At 37.8% G+C, this 25,515-nt stretch overlaps 2 protein-coding genes across 12 annotated transcripts in view; one reads left to right on the plus strand and one right to left on the minus strand.

Moving 5' to 3' along the window:
* Nucleotides 1–25,515, minus strand: part of LOC129764953 (elongation of very long chain fatty acids protein 4-like) — a 176,354-nt gene that overhangs the window by 89,953 nt on the left and 60,886 nt on the right. The gene's annotated exons all lie outside the window — the stretch shown is intronic.
* Nucleotides 1–25,515, plus strand: part of LOC129764948 (glycine receptor subunit alphaZ1) — a 131,095-nt gene that overhangs the window by 971 nt on the left and 104,609 nt on the right. For 2 of the 10 annotated variants that reach the window (XM_055764621.1, XM_055764631.1), the window contains exon 1: nucleotides 6,011–6,139. The exons of the other annotated variants lie outside the window; for them this stretch is intronic. The gene's annotated coding sequence lies outside the window, so the exon portion shown is untranslated. Of the gene's footprint in view, nucleotides 1–6,010; nucleotides 6,140–25,515 lie in introns of those variants that run through there. 10 annotated transcript variants of the gene reach the window in all.

Genomic DNA, 25,515 nt, shown 5'->3' on the forward strand with positions numbered 1-25,515 from the left:
GTTTTGGTCTCTGAATACCGAATATCGTCCGATTACTTTTTGTTCATTTCGCTAAATTGTTCTCTATTCTACTCCACATTTGTTGTATTTGAATCCAAGATTTAATAAAGATTCAGCTTTCTCTCCGATGACTAAGGAAAATACCCTCAGTGCAGTTCTGTGGTGTCGTAATAAATATTTATCTCCAGTTAGAGATGGAAGAATAGAAGGAGTTTTCGTAGTGTATAAAATTCATTTTAGGTATTTTTTTATTATTATTGAATACTTTTCTAATAAAATTTGGACTAGTTGGAGTTTGAAGCACTGTGAATCAAAAGAAAACAAATAACGAATAACTGACAGTCTGAATCGTTACAATTGTTTGTTTGTGAATCAGCCGTCGGAGAATGAGCCTACCCATGGTTAGGTTTGGCATCAGGGTGTCTACTTATTTCCTCGAAAAAAAACCTCCTCGAGACCGCCAGGTTGCCCAATGAACAGTAGAACAATGTTATCATTTACTTTGGTTTCCGTTTAGAAGATAAATGAAAGCAATATGAAGGTCTGGTTTGCACTTTCTCTGAGCAATAATCCGCTCTTCCAGCGCTGTCGTTTCCTTTTGCACATTCTCTGAAATCTTATCCACTTGCGCTATAAAGATCCTCACGAGAACTAACGATTACTTCCCTTACATGCTTACAATTCGTTCATTACTCGGGCCACAGTCCCAGACTCAATGTAACACCTTACGTTACGTGTGCCTTCTGAATCATATTGTAGAGTACGGCCCCGCAACTGAAAGTTGAACCGAAACGCAAATGGTTAATTCTTTTAAGTTTAAGTTATAGTTCTCATCAGTATTAATCAGCACATAATTTTAACAGCGCCAAATGAATTGTCTTTTGAAATTCTAAAATATTACGCCAGATAACGTCAATACAAAACAATGCTGCCTATATTTTTTTTACAAAATTCTATGATAGAAGGTTGTTCTAAAATTGTGTGATGTTCTTCAAAGCCTGTTTCAGTTATAATTTGGTCGCATAAAGTAGGACATTTCTCAGCATAGAAATAACGTACAAAAAAGGGAAGGATGTCATTTTGTAAGTTTTTCAATGAAGTTTAAAAATTCATGAACATTATTCGTCAACTGTTCGGATGAATTTTTTGAACATTTTGTGTGATACCACCCATCATTGTCTGCAAAATACTGCTGGTAACCGTATTTGCTATCCGAACAGCTGACGAATACAACGAATACAAAAAGTTCACTAAAAACTTATAAAAACTTTCCTTTTTTGTACGTTATTTCTTTGCTGAAAAATCTTTTACTTTATGCGACCAAATTATAACTGAAACAGGCTTTATACATCGTATATTCTGTCAAATCTATACCGGGAATTTGGGTTTTTCAAGTAAATGCTTTATTTATTATCTTAATTTACAATATCGCTTCAAATTAAGCCCCTTCACTTTTTACACTTTTTCCAACGAACAATCTTGTGGAATTGCCTACAGTTCACACAGTGAATTCGTTTTATGTCTTCAATGCTATCAAAATGAGATCCACTAAGCGCTAATTTGAGTTCCGGAAATAGGAAAAAGTCACACCCATGTCTCGTCGCCAGTGTGTTATGCGTTGGATGAACGTTGGATCAGAATTTGATCGTTCAAGCATGTCTCTAGCTAGAGATTGTGATGAAATTTTTGAAAAAATAGAGCTCTCTTGGCACTAATACATACTGTCCAACTTCTATAAGACACCCTGATTCTATTTCGTTGCAACACAAACAGATAGAATTTCAACAAGATACATTCATACATTGTTGAATGCTTAGAATAAAGTATATTTAACGTCAATTTCGTTCAAAAGAGTTTTTTGTTTATTTATTCTGCTTAAATATGATAATTTCAGCTGTCCAGTTTCTATAAGACCATTTCAAAATGCATAAATATTATCAATGTAAAATTCAAAACGATCGGCTGATTTACATGTCAATAATTGACAATCTTGCCATTTCGGCTGTTGGAATATTATTTACCAAATGCTGCTGAGAGAATTTCTCGATATTTTTCCATGTTTCCGAAATTGTGACCTTGAGCTCTTCAATCGTGGTGTACGTTTTCCCTCAGTGTAAATTCTGCGTACAAGGATCCCCCCTAAGAATTTCAACAGGATTCAAATCTGGAGAGTGAGCCGACCAGTCCAAAAAAATGAGTTTTTGGTTCTTAATCCATTGTTTAGTTTCCTTGCTGATATGAATAGTATCATTGTTTTGTTGTAATGTGAGTTTTTTATGAAGATATCCACATAAAAACGGTAGGAAAGAGGATTCCAGAACATGTATGTAATCCTTGAATGATGTGAAAGCTATCTTGAGCTTCCGGTTGCACAGAATCCCGCCCAAGCCATGCACGAGGCTCCACCAACATTCCTGGTTGAACAATACTGTTCCTTCCTCCGTAAATTACGCCAGTACCCGTTGAAACCGTCAGAGCCATCCTAATTAACCATTTTGTTTCGTCAGTGAAGATAACCTATACATTGAAGAACTTTTCTCTATGGTATATGGCAAAATGTATTTTTCAGAAACATTCTTTGTCACAACTTACCATGACAACTGTTGGTTCATGTGAGCTTTGCAAAACTCAGACATCTTCCGATGTGAGACGGTTCACGATGAGGAGCCTTAGCCTTTTAAACCCTCTTTATTTGAGGATTTTTACCAAAACTTGACGAATTGTCACTCGAGTAACATTTAAGTTGAAATATTGCTTTATTTGCATAAGCGATTTTGAGGTATTCGAAGTTGTTCTAGCTATTTCCCGCTTATCCCGGTCAAAGAGCCTCGATTTACGTGGAGCTTTCTCCTTCTTACAGTATCATTGAGGATTCGTCAAATAATTGAGAACTACTTGATCGGATCGTCCAATCTGACGAGAAATTTCTCTGATACTAACATTTTCTTGGTGGAATGCATCGATGTGTCTTTCTTCTCTCTCCGTGGGCTCTTTTTCCTTCGGCGTTTTCCAGATTTATTGATCAAAACAACTAAAGGGTGAGTCACATCAAATTGCATCACGGAAAAAACGCTGTAGAAATTTAATTTTTAGGAATTATATCTTCAGCTTTCGCTTATAATCAGATAAGAGTGTATAGATCACGTTGGCCATGCTTCACTGTCAATTTTTCGTAAATTTGGAAAAATGTCGTCGAACGAAAAAGAGCGTCGTGAATTAATCCTGTGCACTCATTTCGAGAATCCGGAGTTGTCACATCGGTACATCGATAAGATGCTGGGAATCGTCCAATCCACGGTCAGCAGAGTACTAAAACGATACTTCGAGAACCTAACCATCGACCGGAAGGTGAAGAACGGCAAAAATGGATGCTCCGTCAGTGAAAAAGATCACAAGCGCGTAGTTAAGCAGTTTAGACGTGATCCGAGAAGTTCATTCGTCTAGCGGACCAAGCAGCGGGAGGGCCTGCGTACATACAATGTCCAGAAGGCTCCTAACCGCGACGAAAGGCAAAACATGGTGGGAAAGACGCGAGCCCGGAAGCTGTACACCGAAATGCTGACGAAGCTGCATTGCCTGGTAATGGACGACGAAACCTACGTCAAAGCGGACTTTCGTCAGCTGCCGGGCCTGTTGTTCTTCTCCGCAGAGGACAAATTCAGCGTTCCGGAGGAAATTCGCAAGCAGAAACTATCCAAGTTTGCCAAAATGTACATGGTGTGGCAAGCGATCTGCTCTTGCGGAAAGCGGAGCGCCCCCTTCGTGATGACCGGCACGGTAAACGGGCAGGTTTACCTTAAGGAGTGCCTACAGAAGCGCTTACTACCACTATTGAAGCAGCACGAAGGCCCGACCATCTTCTGGCCGGATCTCGTTTCGTGCCACTATTCAAAGGACGTGTTGCAGTGGTACGAAGCCAACGGGGTCACCTTCGTGCCAAAGGAAATGAACCCGCCCAACGCGCCGGAGCTTCGCCCAATATAGAAATATTGGGCGATTATGAAGCAGGCCCTCCGGAAGAACCCAAAAGTTGTCAAATCGGAGGCGGACTTCAAGAGAAAATGGATTTCTGTTCAAAAAAAACTACAACCTGACGTTGTACAGAACCTTATGGATGGGGTAAAGAAGAAGGTGCGAGCATACGGGCTTGGGCTCGAAGTATGAATAAAAAGAAAATGCCAAAAGTTGTTTAATAGTTTTTATTTTACTGTCTAAAATTTTCAAAAGGATCGGTCTACTGGGCGAATTTCTACAGCGTTTTTTCCGTGATGCAATTTGATGTGACACACCCTTTAAACCAACGGAAGAATGTCACTGGTCTTATAGAAACTTTGAAAAATACAAAACCTTTGGTTTACGCTCAGCGTTTGCACATATACAGGGTTTTCCATTTCGGGCTTCCGAAAGTATACAGCCCTGCGCTGACAACCGTTTGACATAGCTGTCAACCAAAGCGTCATATCGTTAGTTGAATGTCTGCCATTTTACAATGTGGGTCGTTTTAGCATCGCACATCGGTGTTAATTTTGTTAAATTATACTATAAAAATGATGAAAAACCGGCAAATGTTTTTCGAGCATTACGGACGGATTTTTGTCGTCATGGGCAGAGCACACAATCGCTAATGTAGTACGTAAATTCGAACAAACTGGATCCGTAGCGGATATTGTCAGACCTGTGCATCATCGTAATGTTCGTTCGGCCGAAAATATTGCTGATGTTGCTGCCAGTTTGGAGGATGACCCGAATGTTTCGATTCCACAGCGTGCTCAGCAATTGGGCTTGTCAAATACATCATTGTGGCGAATTTTGCATTTGGACTTGCACCTACATCCATATAAAGTCCAACTGGTACAAAAATTAGAGCGTGGTGACCATGGAATGCGTCGGGCATACGTCGATTGGGTGAACGAACAACAGCAGCAAAATGCTGAATTTTCGCATCAAATTTTCTTCAGCGATGAGGCACATTTCGAGCTCGGTGACTATGTGAACACCTAAAATTTCCGTATATGGGGCTCAGAAAATCCACACGTGATTGTTGAGAGGCCATTGCATCCGCCTAAAGTCACTGTTTGGTGCGCATTATGGTCTGGTGGAGTCATCGGGCCGTATATCTTTAACCTATTTTTTTGCCACAAATTGAAGATATGGATACGGATGACATGTGGTTTCAGCAGGACGGCGCCACGTGCCACACAACACGACCGAACATGACCATATTGCGAACGAAATTTGGAGGACGCATAATTTCGCTTTTTGGTGATGCCAATTGGGCGTCCAGATCATGCGATTTGAACCCGCTAGACTTTTTTTTGTGGGGTTATGCGAAAGACCGTGTCTATGCCAACTCTCCGCAAACTCTTGAACATTTGAAAGACAATATTCGTGATGTTATGACCGAGATACCGCCCCATATGTGCCTAAAAGTCATCATAAATTACCTGTTCCGGATCAAGGTGTGCGAGGAAGCCCTAGGTGGACATTTGAATGATGTTGTATTTCACACATAATGGCATAAACCAAACTTTAATTTGAAATAAAAGTTTCATCGAAATTCGAATTCTAAGTGTGTTTTATTTCAATTTACTTTCGGAATTTAAAGTTGGAAAACCCTGTACATATGAAAATTAGTAGTGTATGATAGTCACCAATACCAACACACTAGAATATAAGTTAAAACATTGTTTGTTTACAATGGCACAAAACAGCAAGATCATTCACCTGGTCTTATAGAAGTTGGACAGAGTGTAGTGTTGCGACTTTTTTCATGCCCAAAACATCATCATGCCCAATTAAAAGACGATTTCCGAGCATAATTCCTTTTCTTTTGTCGATGTTTTCATCAGTTGAAGAGGGAGATGGGCGTCCTTGATGTGGCAAATCGTTCATCTCTTCTCGACCTTCTTTGAATGCCTTATACTATATACCATTCATACACCCGTGTTTTTAACATAGTCACCGAATGTATTCTGCAACATTTTCAACTTTTCGGCACAAGAGATTGAAGAGTAGCTGAGAGATAAAAACATGACTCTATGTTGGATCCCTGTTCACAGCGGAATCTCAGGGAACGTGGAAGCCGACCGGTTTCTTAACGATGGATGCGGAGGCTCCGTTGCCAGCATGGGTATACCTGGTAAGAACCTCATTAAAAGATAGAACCATATCATTCGCCTCACTAGGGAGAGTGATCAGAATCATGATCATGACATGCAGCTTCGTAAAATTAAAACATCAACCGTCAAGTAGAAGGACAAAGCCAACAGGTATGAACAAAAAAATCTCCCTCGTCTTTGGATCGGACATACGTGGCTGACTCACAACTTGCTGGCTAGAAAGGAAGAGCCTCCTAACTGTTGGGACGACAGCCTGACAGTGGGGCATATTCTAACGCAGGGATTCTCAAAGTGGTCGATATCGACCCCTTGGAGTTGATGTCGGTTCTTCAGGAATCGACATAAACGAAAACTGATTTCCGGGGTCGACGAGGCCTAAAAAAAGAACCCTATTAATTAAAACAAGCTCTTATTTGAAACTTTAAATATACTATATGAGTTGTGATCAGAGATGCCAACCTTCCTGATTTTTCAGGATTTCCCAGACTTTTTGACACGATCCCTGATATCCTGACAAACACTAAATTTGCCCTGATTTTTCTGAAATGATCCTGATTTATCCTGATTTTCCTTGATTTTGTACTTTTTACTTTATTAGAATGAAAATTTACAGTAATAATAGTTTTTCTGGTTGGAAATAAGAATTGTCATAATATCCTACTTAAAAAAAAGTTTTCCAGTCTGCACTTACATAATGTTTAAGTTGGCTCGAAAAAATGACACTCTATCAGATTAGCACGCCCAAAGGCAGTTTCAAATCTTTATATTGTGAATGAATATAATTACTTGTTGTTTTTGAATAACTCAAACACGTAGTCCTAGTTCTTACTTTACAACTGTGTCAATAAAATTCCCGATAGTTCCACAAAAATTAATTATCATTAGCATAAGCTTACGAAACAGATCTCGAAGCAGAACTTATTCATTATTCTCGAAGCTCCATTATGAGCATCTACTAATCAAACAGTCGATAAATTCCCAAAACTACTGCCCGCAACAAACCTGAGGAACTTCCACAATTAGTCAATGCGATGGCCGTCGTGTTCCATCAGAGCCAACGCCAACCTTTATGTCTCTTTGCCAACACGACAATTTATGTTGGAATCTGGCTGGAATGTGCTATCCCACCAGCTAAACTAACCGGATATTGCACCTTAAGATTATCACAGGTTAACGTCGCTGCGAAATCCTGCGAAAATTTTCATTCTCCCTGATTTTTAAAAATAATAGTTGGCAACCCTGGTTGTGATACGTGAACAAACTTTTAGTATGAATGGCTAACATTTTAGAAGAGAGCACAGTAGAACCTCGATTATCCCCGAAATAGGACATTCGAAAGCGGTACGACTTGAGCGGTGCCCTAGATGTCGTATTACGACATACGACACACAAAATAAAGTGTTAGGGGTAGTGGGGGTAAAGGGGTCACCTGCTTATTCAGAAGTATAACTATTGATAGTCATCATATGTCTGAAGAATTTCATGACTTTTGAGTCACCATGTACTTCGGTGGAGCTGTCGCATGTCAAAATATAAATAAAACAAAAAAAAACTCTCTTGGCCGTAGTTCTGTGCGTTTCAAATTTATGGAATTTCTAGTGAAATTTGGTTTATTTGACCTGATATTTTCGACCATTCAACAGTTTGGACGACTTTTCACGCATTCTAGGAGAGGATATTTTGTTCAATTTCAGCGATTATTTGGCATATTTTGCTTTTCGTTGTTCGGGGGACAAAGTGGTCAGTGGAGGATTACTACTGACAATGTTCTGTTTTCAAAAGCTGATATACCTTATCACCTTCCGCTCCTAAAGGGGTTCCGTTTGTGGTTTTGATCCAGGAAAAATATTCCATCCCAACCAAAACGAACGAAAACAAAAAGATCACGTTGGCCATGCTTCACTGTCAATTTTTCGTAAATTTGGAAAAATGTCGTCGAACGAAAAAGAGCGTTGTGAATTAATCCTGCGCACTCATTTCGAGAATCCGGAGTTGTCACATCGGGACATCGGTAAGATGCTGGGAATCGTCCAATCCACCTTCAGCAGAGTACTAAAACGATACTTCGAGAACCTAACCATCGACCGGAAGGTGAAGAACGGCAAAAATGGATGCTCCGTCAGTGAAAAAGATCACAAGCGCGTAGTTAAGCAGTTTAGACGTGATCCGAGAAGTTCGGTCCAGGATGTCGCCAATAAGCTGAATTTGTCAAGTTCATTCGTCCAGCGGACCAAGCAGCGGGAGGAGGGCCTGCGTACATACAAGGTTCAGAAGGCTCCTAACCGCGACGAAAGGCAAAACATGGTGGGGAAGACGCGAGCCCGGAAGCTGTACACCGAAATGCTGACGAAGCCACATTGCCTGGTAATGGACGACGAAACCTACGTCAAAGCGGACTTTCGTCAGCTGCCGGGCCTGTTGTTCTTCTCCGCAGAGGACAAATTCAGCGTTCCGGAGGAGATTCGCAAGCAGAAACTATCCAAGTTTGCCAAAAAGTACATGGTGTGGCAAGCGATCTGCTCTTGCGGAAAGCGGAGCGCCCCCTTCGTGATGACTGGCACGGTAAACGGGCAGGTTCGTGCCACTATTCAAAGGACGTGTTGGAGTGGTACGAAGCCAACGGGGTCACCTTCGTGCCAAAGGAAATGAACCCGCCCAACGCGCCGGAGCTTCGCCCAATAGAGAAATATTGGGCGATTATGAAGCAGGCCCTCCGGAAGAACCCAAAAGTTGTCAAATCGGAGGCGGACTTGAAGAGAAAATGGATTACTGTTCATAAAAAACTACAACCTGACGTTGTACAGAACCTTATGGACGGGGTAAAGAGGAAGGTGCGAGCATACGGGCTTGGGCTCGAAGTATGAATAAAAAGAAAATGCCAAAAGTTGTTTAATAGTTTTTATTTTACTGTCTAAAATTTTCAAAAGGATCGGTCTACTGGGCGAATTTCTACAGCGTTTTTTCCGTGATGCAATTTGATGTGACACACCCTTTATCAAATTGTTTTCAAACACAATTCTCGTTCAAGATTTACCAACACTTGCAAATAACATGTTCCTCCGTGAAAAACATGTTTGATACTGAAAATATAATAAAATGAAGGCATCTTAAATGGGACGATTCATTCTTCGAGTTCTGCGCTTACACATTTTTACACATTTCACAACACGTTTGGCGATCGGATCAATCTCGTTAGCGCAAACATCAAATGGACTAACAACGCTCATCACGATGTTATTGTAGAACATATGACGAATATGGAAGTATGGAATATTGTTGGTTGGAATATGTGTGATATTTTTATGGGACCCCCTTCCTCTCCCATAGAAGGTAGGGGTGTTATACCATCATAGGAAAATTTATTGTGCTAGAAACCTTCACATGCAAAATTTAGCTCCATTTGCTTTATTAGTTTTCGAGTTATGTATAAAATTGTGTTCCATTTGCAGCCCACCTTTAGAGAAAATTCTATTGGCCTCCAAAAACTTCACATGCCAAATTTGGCTTCTTATATTTTTTTAGTTTTCGAGTTATGCAGAAATTTGTGTTTCATTTGTAATACTAAAAAAAATTAAATGAATTGTTATTTTATTTTAAATTAAATTTATTTTTTTTATTTTGAGATTCAGTACAACTCTAGTTTGTATTCAAATTTCTTCCTACGTCTATTTCAGGTATAGAGTAAAGCGGGGCAAAGGTTGGCCATTTTGAAGCAAACGAGCATAAAATTTCGACAACAGTGTAGTCGTTTGATACATTATTACACCAACAGTAGAGAGTTTTGCGATGTTTTGATCTTATTTTTTTCAGTTTTGGAGATGACTATTTACTTGCCTAAAACAACTGGAAAGTTCGAAACTACACTGTCAAGGAAACCTTCATAGTAGATGATACTGCGTATTCGTTTTTGTGAAAAAGTTTAAGAGCTTTTTTTAAAAATTCGATTAGTTCAAACATTGCTTGTGGAGCAAAGGTGCGCAGTGGCTGTGGAGTAAAAGCTCGCATGTTTTCAACAAAATGTTTAACGGGACCCAAAAGGAGAAAACCGATTTGAAGAAATGCACTCCAGAAATGTTCAAATGGCCCGACAGAGGCTTCGGGAGGGAGCCTCGAAATGTTGGATGGCGGCAGACCTCGGTATTTCTGAATCAACTCTGAGGAAGACGCTCATATCAGAAAGTGATTTATGATTTGAATCTTCTTTTATTGACATTTCTACTTCTGCTGGAATGTGTCAGCGAGCACCTAGTGCGGTTCAGATAGGTATTTACGAGTGAGCAGTCTGAGGATCTGCAGGCCACTTTTCTATGGTATGACTCTCAAAGATTTACGGCGCATGGCGTCCGATTTTTCGGAAGCAAACAACCTCCAGCACGAATTCAACAAAGTTGCAAAACTAGCAGGAAGAGATTGGGCCTCTAGCTTCATGTGGAACCACCACCTGTCTCTTTGAACCCCACAACAGTGCAACGGAGCAACAGCGCTACAAGGTAAAGCGTCGGAATCCTCAGAACCGATATCCAAGATGAGGAATAAAAATAAACAATTGCTTAAAAATAATTCAGAATGAATTTCAAATGAAAAATGTTTTTAGTTCAATTCAATAACAGTTATGTTTCGTTTATGTTCGTGTTTTCACCATGCACTTCGAATCAATATTGTGTTTCATTAAGGGTGCCAAATCAGAAAACAGGTCACGTTTTTATGAAATAAAGTTAACGTTAATAACTATTTTTGCCGCGAGCGGATTTTGGCAATTTACATAGCAAACGAATCGGAAATTTTCTAAGATTTGTTTGATATCGTATACATTACAATGCCATAGTCTGTATATGATTTAAATTGATGAAAATTGATGGAAGCATTCCCATTTTCTCATACATTTGTTCTGTCCATTTGTGTGCTTTCCCTAACAGAGCTGTCAATAACGAGCACCTTATCGACGAGCAACGAAGGGGAAATCCCTCTAGAGGCGAATGAACTGAAAAGTTTAAACCCTCTTAAAGCCAAAAAGAAGAAAAAGAAGAAGAAGGGGAAATCGTAAGATGTAAAGTCTCCGTGAACAAAGGAAAAGAAGAAGAACGAAGGGGAATATTTGCCTAGAGTATAAACAGTGGAAGTTGCTGAGGCAAACTTTCATTCTTCGTGAGAAAATCGACTGAACAACATCGTTGCTGGGCGAGCTGGACGGCGAGGGATCGAATGCCTTTCTCAGCGCAATGGGGGTGGAGGAGTAATATGAAGGATAAAGTAAAATTTTCCAAGGGCCTTTTTGAAGGTTAGAGACGAATGAACTAAAGAAGTTTAAAGTCTCAAGCAAGGAAGGAAGATAAACTTTCAGTATCGTTCTGTATTCAAAGCAATGAATATCGCTTGTTCTTCCTTGTTTTGTGTCATCACATGTATTCGTTTTGGATTGAGCTGTGGACGCGACCAAATTACTTACTCGCTGATGTATCTGGCATTGCAATTGTTTCATCAAACTGACGCCTTCGCATTAATGTTCTGAGCTACACAATTGTGTGGGAATCATCAAGCTAGGCTATCGTCAGCTCACCAAGAAAATAAATGTTCTAGAATTTTGTCAGTGATTTGGTTTCGCTTGCCAGTAGCAATTCTTTCTCCACTAAGGGTGACAGCTGCGATTATCTCGAGCATGTATTGTTCTGCGAGCACAAGAATGAATCATCAAACAATTAAAGTCAAATGATTCTACAATAAAAAAAAAACATTTCACTGGTAGAATGGTTATTCCAAAATTTTCGTAGCATTATAAAATAATATCCGCAGTTATAATCAAGCGACTTGAATTAAACTATAGCGTAATTCTACGTCAACAATGCGGTCGTGTCTTGAACACAACCTCCTATATTTTTTTTTTCAACAATGAGTTTCAAATAAATCAAGTGAAGGTAACTATGTATTTATAAACTAGATCTATATAAATCAAAATGATTTGGTGTCCGTTCCTCACGATTTAACTCAAGAACGGAGCCACGGATTTAAACAGTCAGTATCAGGATTGATGCGTCTTAGTCTGCATGCCAAAAAAGAAATTATATACCGCGAGTATAGACTACGCGCATAAAAATAATTTCTGTGGGAACTTGAGTGTTCGAAATTATTCATACCAATATATCAATTGTGGGTGGGACGAAGTTCGCTGGGTCAGCTAGATTGTTAATAAAAACGAATTCTGTTTCAAGTGTTGGACATTTTCGGATATCTTATATTGTCAGTCTCCTTCCTCCCAAAAATTTCCACGTGGTCTGTTCGACTATAACACTCATCCTTCTCCACCCATAAAAAACACAGAACACCCCCTCTCCTGCCTACTGGACGGTGCCTACACTCTCTAGTAATGATGCTTCTCCTGCTTATGATGATTAAGCATTTATTGTTGGTATAAGTCATTTCAGAAGTTCAATTCAATAAGTGCGCACTTTTGCCCCCACTATGGGGCAAAGGTGCGCATTTGTCTTTTTGTATTAAAATAGGAAGATAACATATATAGTTACAATTTAATAAGCAAACGGAATTTTATTTGCTTTTATTTCAAGAGTTATTGCACGACAACAGTTAGGTGCGAACCTTTGCCCCGCATTACTCTATGTGTTTTTTTCAAAATTTTTAGAGTGTTTTTCGCGGTACAAAAAAACAATTTCGAAAAAACAAATTACTAGACCCACTTTTGCTCTAATTTTCATTGAAATGTGTTCGTATGTGTTGTTTTTTCCGCATGTAGCGTAATTTTTTCTTGAATTTTTAAGAGGATTGCGCGAAAAAAGGTTTTTTTTGGCCTTTGGGCATTTCAAATTTATTTTGAATTTAGAGACCCAGTACTGCTCTAATATTTATTTAAATTTTGTTTTTTATGTGTCTGAATTTTGTCGGTATATTTAGAGCTTTACGCTGCACAAAGATTTTTCTCGTATCTTTTTTTTTATCCCTTTTGTTTATTTTAGGCTCATTAACATTTTTTAGCTGTAAACAGAGCCGAATTTTAATCGTGTACATGTCACATGTTTATCATATCTATAATTAGCACATTACACAGTTGCCATTTTTCGGCGTTAGAGTATCCTGTGGAAAGTCCTTGTGGAAAGATCATTCGGAATAATGAGAAGAACAGTTTAAAAAATCCAGATCATTATTTTTTTTTTATTTTAATTTTACAATTCAAAACCACGAATACGATAAAATAATCGATTTCAAGAAAATAAAAATAATAATGCAGACGATGAAGGTCCTAATATTTTTTTTTCAAATTTTCGAAATGCCATAAAATATCTAAAAAAAAATTGTACCGATTTATTTTTTTTTATTTTTAGATTTTTTGATGAAAAATTGATTGAAGATATTTATCGATACACATGTACTTTCAAGATGTACAAGATGTACTTTCAGTATTTTTTTTCTTATTTTTGTCTCAAAACTATTGAGAATGGCGTGAAAAATTAAAAGATTTTTCACCATACATCCTATGGTGTACCATATGAGGACTCAAATACCGTTCTGAATCATATTTCGGAGGCTTAAGGCATATGATGCAGAAAACAGATCTAAACTTCATGCACAGGTTTTATTTGGTTGATATTTTCAATAAATTAGTTCAATATGCATTCAAGCTTTCTACTTTGGTAACTATTTGATTGAAAACATAAAAAAATTATCGAATAAAATGCTTTTCAAATCAAGCGAATAAGAATCAAACTTCGGACACTGAATCAAATTTCGGACAGATTGAATTCAAATTTAGGACACTTTATTTTGTAATTTTTTGGACTAAAATTACATTACACTTGATTATATTTTATAGTCAACTGCGAAACACTTACCAAGCAATCACAGTAAACTGTTATCGATGATGAGAACTGATGAAACACGGGAGAAAATTAAATATTAATGAACGGGTAAATTCTACGTGCTTACGTTGAGCAAACGTTAAACACAAACGATAATGAGTAATGTTGTAAGATTTCTGCCGATTATGTTATAATTCAAATGTAGTTCTCATGGGAAATGATAGTGGAACCAAGGGATCACTCTAAAGAAGCAATTGTGATATTAATTTGATAGTTATATCATCAGTGCATTAAGCATTTCAAGATATTAGAACAAAGTGTCCGAAATATGATGTTGTCCAAAATATGATTCAGAACGGTATATGGTACTACTGCCAAAATTTCTTATTTAGTACCCTTTAAAAAAATCACACATATCTAGAGAAGCCGTAGGAACACATTTAAATAGGGATTGGAGTAGTACTGAATCTCTAAATCCCAAAAAAATGTTTTCAAAATTTCAATATTTTTTTAGTTTTTAGTACTTCAATTTTTGATGAAATTTTTTTTTTATTATTATTATTTTTCTTAATACACCGCAGTGAGATGCACATTCAGTATTTTTTTTCAAATTTTAATCTCGAAGTTTTAGAGGATGGCGTGAAATAAACGAAAATATACGTTTTTCACCATAGATCCTATGTTCAACCACATAAGGGTTAAAAAAACGCCAAAAATACTTATTTAATATCCTATACAATATTTGCCATACAGCTGGTGATTTATTTTGGGGGCTCTTTTTACTCCCTTACCCGGCCAGGCCCTTTGTCTCGAACTGTCATAAGAACCTTCCCCGGATTCAAAAACTCCTACATACAAATATTCACGTCTATCGGTTCAGTGATTTCCGAGTCCATTAGAATCAGAAAGATAGACAGACAGAAATCCATTTTTATATACACCGCTTTTTGATAACTATAGAACCACTTCATTTTTCTGTGTTTCCAGCGATATGTAAAAAGTCGTATTTAAATTGAAGTATATAGTGTAGGATACAATAACTGTCTTCATTTATAAGACTGGCCATTTGAACTTTATTGTTGTGTTCAGCCGCGAAACATTCAACAAACTAAAATTCCAGTGTTTCATAACTATAGAACCAGATGGAAAAACTCTCACTCTTTTACAAAATCAATGTAAATTTAACATGAGTTAAAATAACTTCCTAATTCGAAGGTCATGTTTAGTTTTCAATCAGTTCAAATAACCCATTCGGGGTGGTTTCGACCAAGTTTCGCCATGTTGTAGTGTGCATCTCGTTCTATGCAGAGGATACTGCTCGTTTAAGCTCTTCAAATCTCTCATACTGATTGAAAGCTGCATCTACTATTCGTGCGATCACTCCTCGTAAGTTCTTGATAGGGTTTTGATCTGGTAAACAAGCTGACCAGTCCATAATTTGGAGCCCCAATTCAATAAACCATGCCACGACTTACCGGATTTTATGAATTGATGTCAAATTATCCAATTATAACATTGTTTTTGATGCAAAAACAGAAGCAAATGATTCTGAAGTACATCGTTGCACTTCTGACTGTACATTGGTGTTGATGAAAAGCTATATGAACCAGGCCTTGCTCGGTTTTCAAAATGACAATAACGATATTGTCATCAATCCTGATAAAATGAAACCTGCTGGAGAGCACGACGAGAGGGAAGTTTTTGTCATCTTGGAGAAATTAAAGGTTACAACGACACATGAAATGAGGCGTCATTTTATATCAAGGGGTTAATTGGTCTCCATAAAAGCTGTTAATAACACAACATCGAAAGCATTTTGGTTACCCCACAACAGAATTCCCAACCGCCGAAGGTTCGCATTTCCATTTCGAATGAACAGCTGTAGCTCGCGGGCATTCTTCTTCGGAACAAATATAATTGCATCCGCTTGCATCCGTAGATAAGGTTGACTTATCGCTGTTTTCCACTTATCGTGCTGGTTTTTCCCCGCAATGGTCGCTTTCTTTGTCCGAGAGGGCAAATGCGAACAGCAGCTAAAATTTCAAAATAATTTATCCCTCCGAGGAATGGCGTGAGGACTCATATCGTTCGATGCGGGAAGCTAGGAAACGAATGACTGCCGTTTTATGCAAACGATCATGCTCACATACACATACACACAGACACACTTTGGCTGGAAAAGTACACTTTGCAGCTGAAAATAATAAGCCATCCATCCGTTTTGTGGGATTTCAGGATATTCCCCAGATACTACTGTGAGTGGCTCAATTTCATTCGTGCAATCAATTTTTCAGCTTGATGCAATCGATAGAAGTTGTCATAAAATATTTTACTTCCAAAATTCGCCCGCTTTTTCCATGAGACTGACAATCGCCGTAATAGGTAGCAGCGATGTGTTGTTCAACCCCTTTGGAGTATTATCGTGTTATTTTAAAATTTTTATTCCCAACCAGATTTTCAAGTAACAGTGCACCGTAGATTCAGAGCACTAAACGAATGATGTGGGCGGCGTAAATCGATGAGGACATGAAAATGTTCCTTCCACTTGGTTTTGATGGGATTTTCCGTATTTTCCACTGTTTTCAGGCGACTATTTATGTAACCCACAGTGCTGGCCGCTCGCGGGAGGAAGGGTAAATCGATAGGATAAAATATTAATTCTACTTACCAGAAGCCATCCGGTCCTTGGCTCGGTCCAAATATCTTCTTTTTTTCGTTTTGTTTGATGTGAACTATTTCCATTTTTCCTGGTGGAAATTGCTTGATGAGGCGCGCGATTATGAGATGGGCATATATTGCTTTGGGTCGTTAAGGATGTGGGTTTTTTGTGGCATATGAATAAATTTTGCATACGGAGAAGTCGAAAGTGTTGATGTTGGAATTGAAAACAAAAACAGTTGGATGCTTATGAGCACGAGACTCGGATTGTTGAAGTCGTTGGTGTCGTTTATGCCCATTGTACTTATAAAACGTAAATAAACACAAAACACTTGACACTAAACTTAACATATATTTATACGAGAAATATGTGATTTGTACAACTGAACTTTGAATTCGAAATTCGTGGAATTCATTGATTTAGATGAAAATGTTGTGTTTTTTTTGTGAAAAATCTAAAATAACACTTTTTCATTTAGACAACAAAGCCTTCCTTTTGGGTTATAACCATATCTCCTATTTCTTCATGAATACATGTGCTGTGATGGTTACAGCAATCCGTATTGACATAACAAATGAAAGTAGACTACCAGCAAAGTGGCGCAATTAGAAAATCCGAAGCGACTGTTATTGTATGACCCCATATTTTCCCAGTGTTTAGTGTCACGAAGGCAGCAAAAAAAAACAGGTATGTTTCGGTGTGACCGACCGACCCGTGTTGGAAATTAACAGACTAGTCTTGCGAGTAACTACCACTATCCGGGGATACCAACCATAACAACAACTCACTGCATGTCGTAAATATGGAGAAAATATGTGAGAAGTTGAAAGTGCTTCCAGTAAGGGAACCGCGAGCTCTGATCGATTCAACCTCCACCGACGGTTACCTAAATTGAGTTGCGTGCTTTAGATTTGCATCTCAGTTGAATGATAGTACCCGTCGTTTGGCACAAGTGACTGACAGTATGTATGTTGGTAATTGTTTATCTCCTGTTGAGCCATCACATACGCTCTCCCCATTCATATGGTCGGGCTGCATCCAGAAGTGCGCACAAGATTTGCATAATTTATGAAATGATTGTGCGATGTCTGAGCGGTCGGATTTTAGCACTATCAATCGAAAAATTTGCAGAGATTTCATATACCTACGACTGAGACGATGCAGTTTGATAAGCTTTTTCCTCCCTATTAAGGTAGAGGGAAACTTGTGCTCGTACTAAAGTACGAGGAGAAAAGAGTCCTCCCTCCCCCCGCTGTTTGACATTCTTGCATCCATAAGAAGTACAATTTTATGACTGTTGTAATAAAGTGCGCTGCCGAACACGAAACATTAATTTATTCGTTAATTATTTGTGCATAACAACTTCATAACTGACTGATGCTTAATTTGTCTCTGGAAGTTTTACGATTGGGGTGCGTCTCTTGTTACCTTGCCATGACATGGCTTAGGAGGAATTCAAATGACTGTAATACGACCGTCGGTGTGCTACGAAATAGTCCCTTGCACGATGTAGAACTATTTTGTGCCAATACCAATGCGAAACTGAATCAAAAAGTGTATGTAATCCCTGTGTAGAAGCAATGTTATAAGTTCGTATTTTTTTGACGTGGGACTACGTCTTTCATTTCTATACTGGGGTGTATGTTCAAAGTTTCGAAAACGAAAGCGCTACGCCGGAGAAATAGATTTTGAGCGTTAATAGCTCTTAAACAACCGAACGAAATGGTATGATAAACACTCCATTCGAAAGATAAAATGTCTATGCGTTGTATGCTTGTTACTTTTTGACCCAAAAACATGTTCAATAGCCCTAAAATTGCTTTCAAAACAAGCTATTGAAATCACACCAATCGGTATATAAGCGAGTGCCGCTCGGAAATCCACTCAGTTATGCTTGCGCAACGATTGAGGTACGATCGCTGGAATGGATGGATGTTTGCCTAACACAGACTTCAAAACCATGGAGCCTGGGGAAATCGACATTGCGAAATAGATGCGAGCAGCGGGTACTTTTGTACTCGCTTGCGTTTCTGCGAATCGGAATGTTCCTCTAACACTGTTACGAACCTTAGTTCTCGTGCGTTCCCATCTGTATACCGACCTCGCCCAGCGATAATCGAAACTGTGTTTGTTTGTTTATGTCGTATTGTGATTGTATGCTGAGAAAATATTGTATAGATTGTGAAGATTATTGTTCAAAATCCTACGGTGAAGTTCGTTATCCATCAGATTTCTAGATAAAATGAGCAAAAGATTTAAAATTTGATCGTATATAAGATAGTTCAAATAATTCAAAACTGCGATAGTGCGAGATAGCGTATATGCCAGTATAACAGTTAGCGTAGGAGATATTACGATTCGCTAAGGTAATCACACATTCCTTATATTTATGAAGAAAACATTAATGTGGTGGTTACGTAAATAGCACAGGGTGATCATCTTGCTACGGTTGGCCGGAAGTTAGGGTACAAAAGAAAGGAGAACACTAAACGTGAGTTTTGAAATCAGAAAAAATATATACAGATATAATGTATGCTTCATCCGTAAGATTTTAAAATTGCTTATTGAATAGAGCTATTACAAAAACGGAAATTTGTTCGTCCTTCCCACCACAACAAACACAGACTTCGAAACCATGGAGTCTGTGGAAATCGACATAGCAAATTAGATGCAAGTAGCGGGAACTTTTGTATTCGTTTGCGTTTTTGCAAATTGGAATGTTTTCCTAACACAGACTTCTAAACCATGAAGCCTGTGCAAATCGACATTGCGAATTAGATGCAAGCTGCGGGTACTTTTGTACTGGCTTGTGTTTCTGGAAATCGGAATATTTCCCTAACACAAACTCCAAAACCATTGAGCCAGGGAAAATTGGCATAGCAAAAAAGATGCAAGCTGCGGGTACTTTTGTACTCGCTTGTATTTTTGCAAACCGGAATGTGTTTTCCCAATACAGATTCCGAAACAAAGAAGTTGGGAAAATCGGCATTACGGATACATTCAAGTCGGCAATACTTTTATACCCCCATGCATTTTTACAGTCCGGAATTCGTTTTGCTAACACGGTCTACAAACGCGGGTACAAATGCAACGCTTTGGCTCGATTATCCAAGACTGCATTGGAAGATATCTCTTCATATCATCAGCTCACTGGACTTTCACGCATACTGTTTGATGATTAGGCAAAATGTTGATAACTATTTGCTGTGATAACTATTATCATAATGCATGGATTGACTTAAATTTGGATTTGTTTGCAATTGATTTCGTAAATAGTTTCATTCATTCACTAGTTCAATCAATACACATAAAAGATAGCTCTGCGCAGCGGCGATATCGTACCCTATGAGGAACATCCGAGGTGGGATTATTGCTAATTAAAGAAATACAATTGATTACTAAGCCAACGGCAGTCCTATGTCAACCTTGCGGTAATATCATGAGTATAACCCATCCATAGTTTTTTTAATTGTATTTTCGTACAATGCGACATTCAAGAAAGAAACATGTTATGAACTGTTATATAAAACAAAGAATTTAAATACATTAAAATTAAAATTGCATTAACAAATATACTTATTTTTGATGGCAAACCTGGTGATGAAACGGATAGTAATTTAGCCGAAAACCGAATGCCGGATATGCGGCAAGCTTCGAGGCCGGATAGCCATATATTCGGCTCTTTATTTGCGAATACGAACATGGGAGAAACTGCATGTGTGCATGAAGCTATTAACACTTTCGTTGCCCAAAGCGACCTTTCTGAGTTCCTCGCGGGACCCAACTTGCGGATAAACTATTAAATGAAGATCAAACTTAGTTTGTAGTCAACTTTTATATGATCATGCAATAGTTCTTTCAATTTGAAGACGAATTGACAACAATAACACATGCCAAAGTCATATTATATGGGTTTCGTCAAAAACTGCAATACAAACCAACCGTACTATAAATTAATTAAAAGCATAGTATAAACATTATAATGACATGGTTATAATTTTTTATTTTTCTACGTACCCACTCTATCAAATTCCATTCAAAAATCTTATTCAATTTGAACGAGGAAAATGTCACCCATGTCTGGGCGACGAACGTGTGAAAAGATTACATTTTAGGGAGTAATATACACATCTTTATACACTACGTTTCACAAATATGATCGTATGAATAGTAGAAGCAGCTTACAAACAGTAAAAGTGATTTGAAGAGCTTAAACGAGAAGTATCCTTTGCGTAGAACGAGATACACACTACAACTTGGCGCAACTTGAAACCACCCGAATTGGTTATTTTTTTCTAATTGAGAACTAAGAATAACCTACGAATTAGAAACTTATTGTAATTCATGTGAAATTGACATTAATTTTGTAAATGAATTAGAATTTTTCATCTGGTTCTATAGTTATCAAACACTGGAATTTTAGTTTTTCTGAATGTTTCGCGTCTGAACACAACAAAAAAGCTGAAATGGCCAGTCTTTGTAATGAAGATAGTTCTTCTATCCTACACTGTATACTTCAATTCAACTGACTTCTTACATATCTCTGGAAACTCAGAAAAAATGACTGGTATAAAACCAGCCAGTTGTGAAACGCAGTAAATACAAATAATGAACTATGATGAAATATTCCGTATAGAATGAATATCCCTTAATAAAGTATTAAGTTTTCTGCAATATTGATCACTCTCTAAGCAGTACCCCAATTGGCAAGGTTTGCTACAATTTATCTTTCAGCTTCTTACAGTAGGTTATACAAAGAAAAACCGTTTTCTGAAGATGGCCTGGTGTTCGAAACAAAACGTAATTGGTCGCTTAAAAATAATAATAATAATAAAAGTAATAGTGGTAATGACTTTATGTTATGAGTTAATATTAATTTAATTTTGAAAAAAATATGATTTATCTTGTGTTTATGAGAAATTATGGATTGCTTTCTAATGTCCAGTATCCGGCCGGTTAGTAGATCACTATCCGGTATTCGGCCGGATAGCAAATATTGGCCGGATAGGCCGGATACCAGATATCCGTTTCATCTCTAAACAAAGCTACAAAAGATACAAATTTTTCTCAACTTCTAACGACCAAGCCGTAATATTTTTTTTCACGGAAACTATCGATGTAATTTTGATTGTTAACGCTAAACCCCAATGTTCAAGATTCATGTTTTCCCATCTTCCATTTTCCCAGAAATGACTGTTTAAAAAATTAAACATTGACCGAACCCCACACTTTTTTTTCTAAGTACAAACATACTGCGAACTAAAAGTCACTTCAATTAGCAAATATACGGCTTTCATAAACATGGTTAGATTACCTTGAATATTTCAGTAGAATTTCTTCTATGTTCGATGTTTGACATTGTTTGCCACTGTTGATAATTGAAGAGAGGCAAACAAAATAGTGATTGTACAAATTTCAAACCAAACTTAGTCTGTCAAAAGTGTCAAATATTTGACCTCCGGACAAACAGTGTACGACCACCTTAAGTATAAACCTCAATTGATCCATCTGTGGTGAAATGCTCTTATTTATATTGTTGGCCGTGGAGAAATTTCAATGTTTAATAATTATATCTTTCCGATTATCCATTTCCCGAAAAATAGAACATTTTCCAAAACCAACTTTTTTTTTCTTAGCCAGGGCCCTGTTGCATAATCGAAATTTCACTTATAATATTAGTCTTGTAACTTGTAACTTGTAGATTCTAGTTGCATAATGAATCTAGAAGCATAATAGAATCTACAAGTCTTATATTACAAGAAGGTGGTACATATCACCTATTACAAGTGAATGTTGCATAAACAAAATACAACAGCAAATTATTAATTTTGACTGGTACTTTTTTCTACAACTTCGAGTGGACCCGTAATTTCATTTACAAGTTGGTTTTTTTAAAAGAATGATTTATTGTTTGAATTTTTCGAATACGGAAATATACCTACCATAGTTAAAGATGAATCGAGTAACGAAAAAAATTGTTTCTAATGCCGCAGAGTGAAATATTACGCACCGAAAATAAATTTCAGTTTTCATCATAAAGCTGATATTTTTTTGCAGCGTTTCAGATGACTCAAGCGAAGGTAGAGGAAATTTTCCAGGAATTGGTTTTACATCGAGCTTTCAAATCGTGGAGACGCACTCAAATCACACCAACAATTGAGTACAACCTTACATTGGCTCGGCCAAGAAAGCCAATGCAATGATACTGGGCTATGTCAGGGAATTCACATATCAACAGTGGAAAAAAACCTAATATTCATAAACAAACTTCTACTTAGACAGATAAATAAGGCGATACTAATAAAACAATGACGCGTTACTAATAGAACAAGTACTACTATTATTAGACCGATGTATGATTTTTATGCAACGCAAAATGATCAGCCTTATTCTTGTTTACGGACGTATCTGACCTTCGTTCGAAAGACTTTTTTTTTTTTTTATCTTCGCTTATTTTTCGTCGGCCTATTTCCGCCACTTTAGTGCCAATCACCGACATCAGGGAGGCGACTCCACCTGTTCCTACCTATCAGACTCAACAACTCATGAGCCGGGCCAACTTCTTTTACTTCCGCTCCGAAGGAAGACGTAACCAGAGATTTTTCGCCTCAGAAAATCCCAACGACGCCAGCTGGGATTGAACCCAGGCCGATCGGATTGTGAGGCTGTTACGCTAACCATACAACCACTGGCGCCGTCTTCGAAAGACTTGATTCGAACAATTTCGAAGAATACTTTCTTGTTTTCGTACGAATCCGTTCGAACAAGACCTTTTTCAAACGCAAACATCAGATGCAAGATTTCATGCATCAATAAAATTTCATGCGAGATTTCATCAAAGCTACGATGAAAGTGTCACCCATACAGTGATCGTTTGTAAATTGGGCCGGAAAATCAACCCAATTGCTAACTGGACTGCAAAACAGCAAGAGCAATAATTTAAATTGAAGATGTAGTCTATCATTGATACATAACTGCTTTGCAGCCCAGTGAAAGATTGAGTTCAGTTGAAGAAAGTCCAATTAGCGAATGACTGCTGTATATGGCTCACAGGGCGACGAACGTGTTAAGCGGGTTGCAGCAACATGGGCCAACAACGATGAATGATATTAATACTAGGAGAATGGCAGAGATTATCATGCGAGGATTGAAACTGGCATTTAATATTCTTCACGACTCATATTCATAATTCTTAATGATTCAATTCTCTCTATAATAGATTGAGCAGTAGAATCAGTACGACTTAAGCTCGAATTATCGGAAAAACGTGAATACTGAATTAACAAACGAACGGGATTCGCAAGAAAAAAGTGACGTTTGGGGAACAGTTGAAAAAACGCATCCGTACAAAAACTAAAATGGACGATTCGTTCGAATTGTTCAATTTTCGAAAGTTCGAACGGATGGATTTGATTCGTACGAAAACAAGAGTACAAATGGGGCATACTTTCGAATGTTTTCTTTTCGTTCGAAAACAAGAATGAGGGTGATTATAACTTGTAGCTTGTAGACTTATAACCTGTAACTAATATTATTAAGCTGATTATGCAAAAGGGCCCAGACAACCAATGCTCAGTCTTCTCAGAAACGGCTGAACCCAATTGAATGCGACAAGTTCAATTGGAAACCCCATTTTCCCGTAGATATGACGAGAGAAAGTTCAGTGACCATAAACATCAGAGCCTAAAGGCAACACAAAATTCGTCATTTGGAGTATCAAATTTCAAGATTTTTCAAAACAAACATAGTTGTGATGGATTCGAGCCTATATGACCTGATTGACGTAACCCGGATATTTTCCGGATCTGGTGTCCGAGGGATTGAGTTATAAGAAAGACACGACTACACCTTTAGGTGGATTAAGTCAGATTTGGTACCTTAAAATGCTTGAATTATCATTTGAATTACCATAGGTTAAGAAATCAGTTACACTAGAAAATAGTGAAACAAATAGATTGATAAATTCAACCCCAAAAGTATGTTTTGAAACTTGGCACTAAGAATTTTCCAAACTAACGTTTACTGAAATTTTTCAACAAAACATTTTATAACGTTTTGTGTCCTTTGCACCAGTACTGTTTTAAAAATAATTGGAAATCATTCAAACAGAGCATTTCGGAAATATTTACATATTTTTTGAAAATCGTGATCAATTTGCTTCCGGTTTACGGTATTGATTCAGCAGAAAAATATGTTCGCTATGGCCAACGTTCGATTTTTCGAACTCTCATTTTCCTCGGATGTTATTTTTCTGTAGGTGGATCAATCGATGATTACATCACAATATGTGTTCTTTTATCAAACTAATACTGTGGAAAAGTTCACATATTTTTGTATATTTTATTATTATAATTGAAAACACCTTCCAGACATACTTGCTTTAAATCGAATTTATTGTCCAATAAAGTCATACAAAATTGAACGAAATTAATGGTAAGTGGTAGCTGATAAATAAAGCTATCTAAAACATTACCATATGTTTGCTTTCCAAAGACATGAAAAATTATCAAATTTGCTGTTCGATTTTTCGAACGATTGGTTTGAATCCTACGTTCATTAAGCCTTCTACAAATATGCTCTGACACTCTGCTGGGTGGTCTAACGCCAATCGGGTGGAACTTCAGCCATGGCCGTTGAAAAGATGGATGACAGCATATTTTTCTGCTCTTTCGTGGCCTTGCCGATCAGCTGCTTCTCCGTTTTGGCCATGAAATTATTGGAGTAGATCATCTATCGATCGTAGCTGGAATACGTTGGGAGAGTTGTCGATCTTTGGTACAACGTTTATCTTCAGCCGATCCATCTAGTCCAGAGATCTTTTGGTATAGTGGACCGAGGCCAGATCAGACCAAAAGACCACATCCTACTTCGCGTGATACTTATTGACGAAAGCGGCAACTTCCAGTAGACACGTACTGTATCTCCCCTCGTT

This window comes from Toxorhynchites rutilus, chromosome 2, assembly GCF_029784135.1.
Source record: "Toxorhynchites rutilus septentrionalis strain SRP chromosome 2, ASM2978413v1, whole genome shotgun sequence".
NCBI lineage: Eukaryota > Metazoa > Arthropoda > Insecta > Diptera > Culicidae > Toxorhynchites > Toxorhynchites rutilus.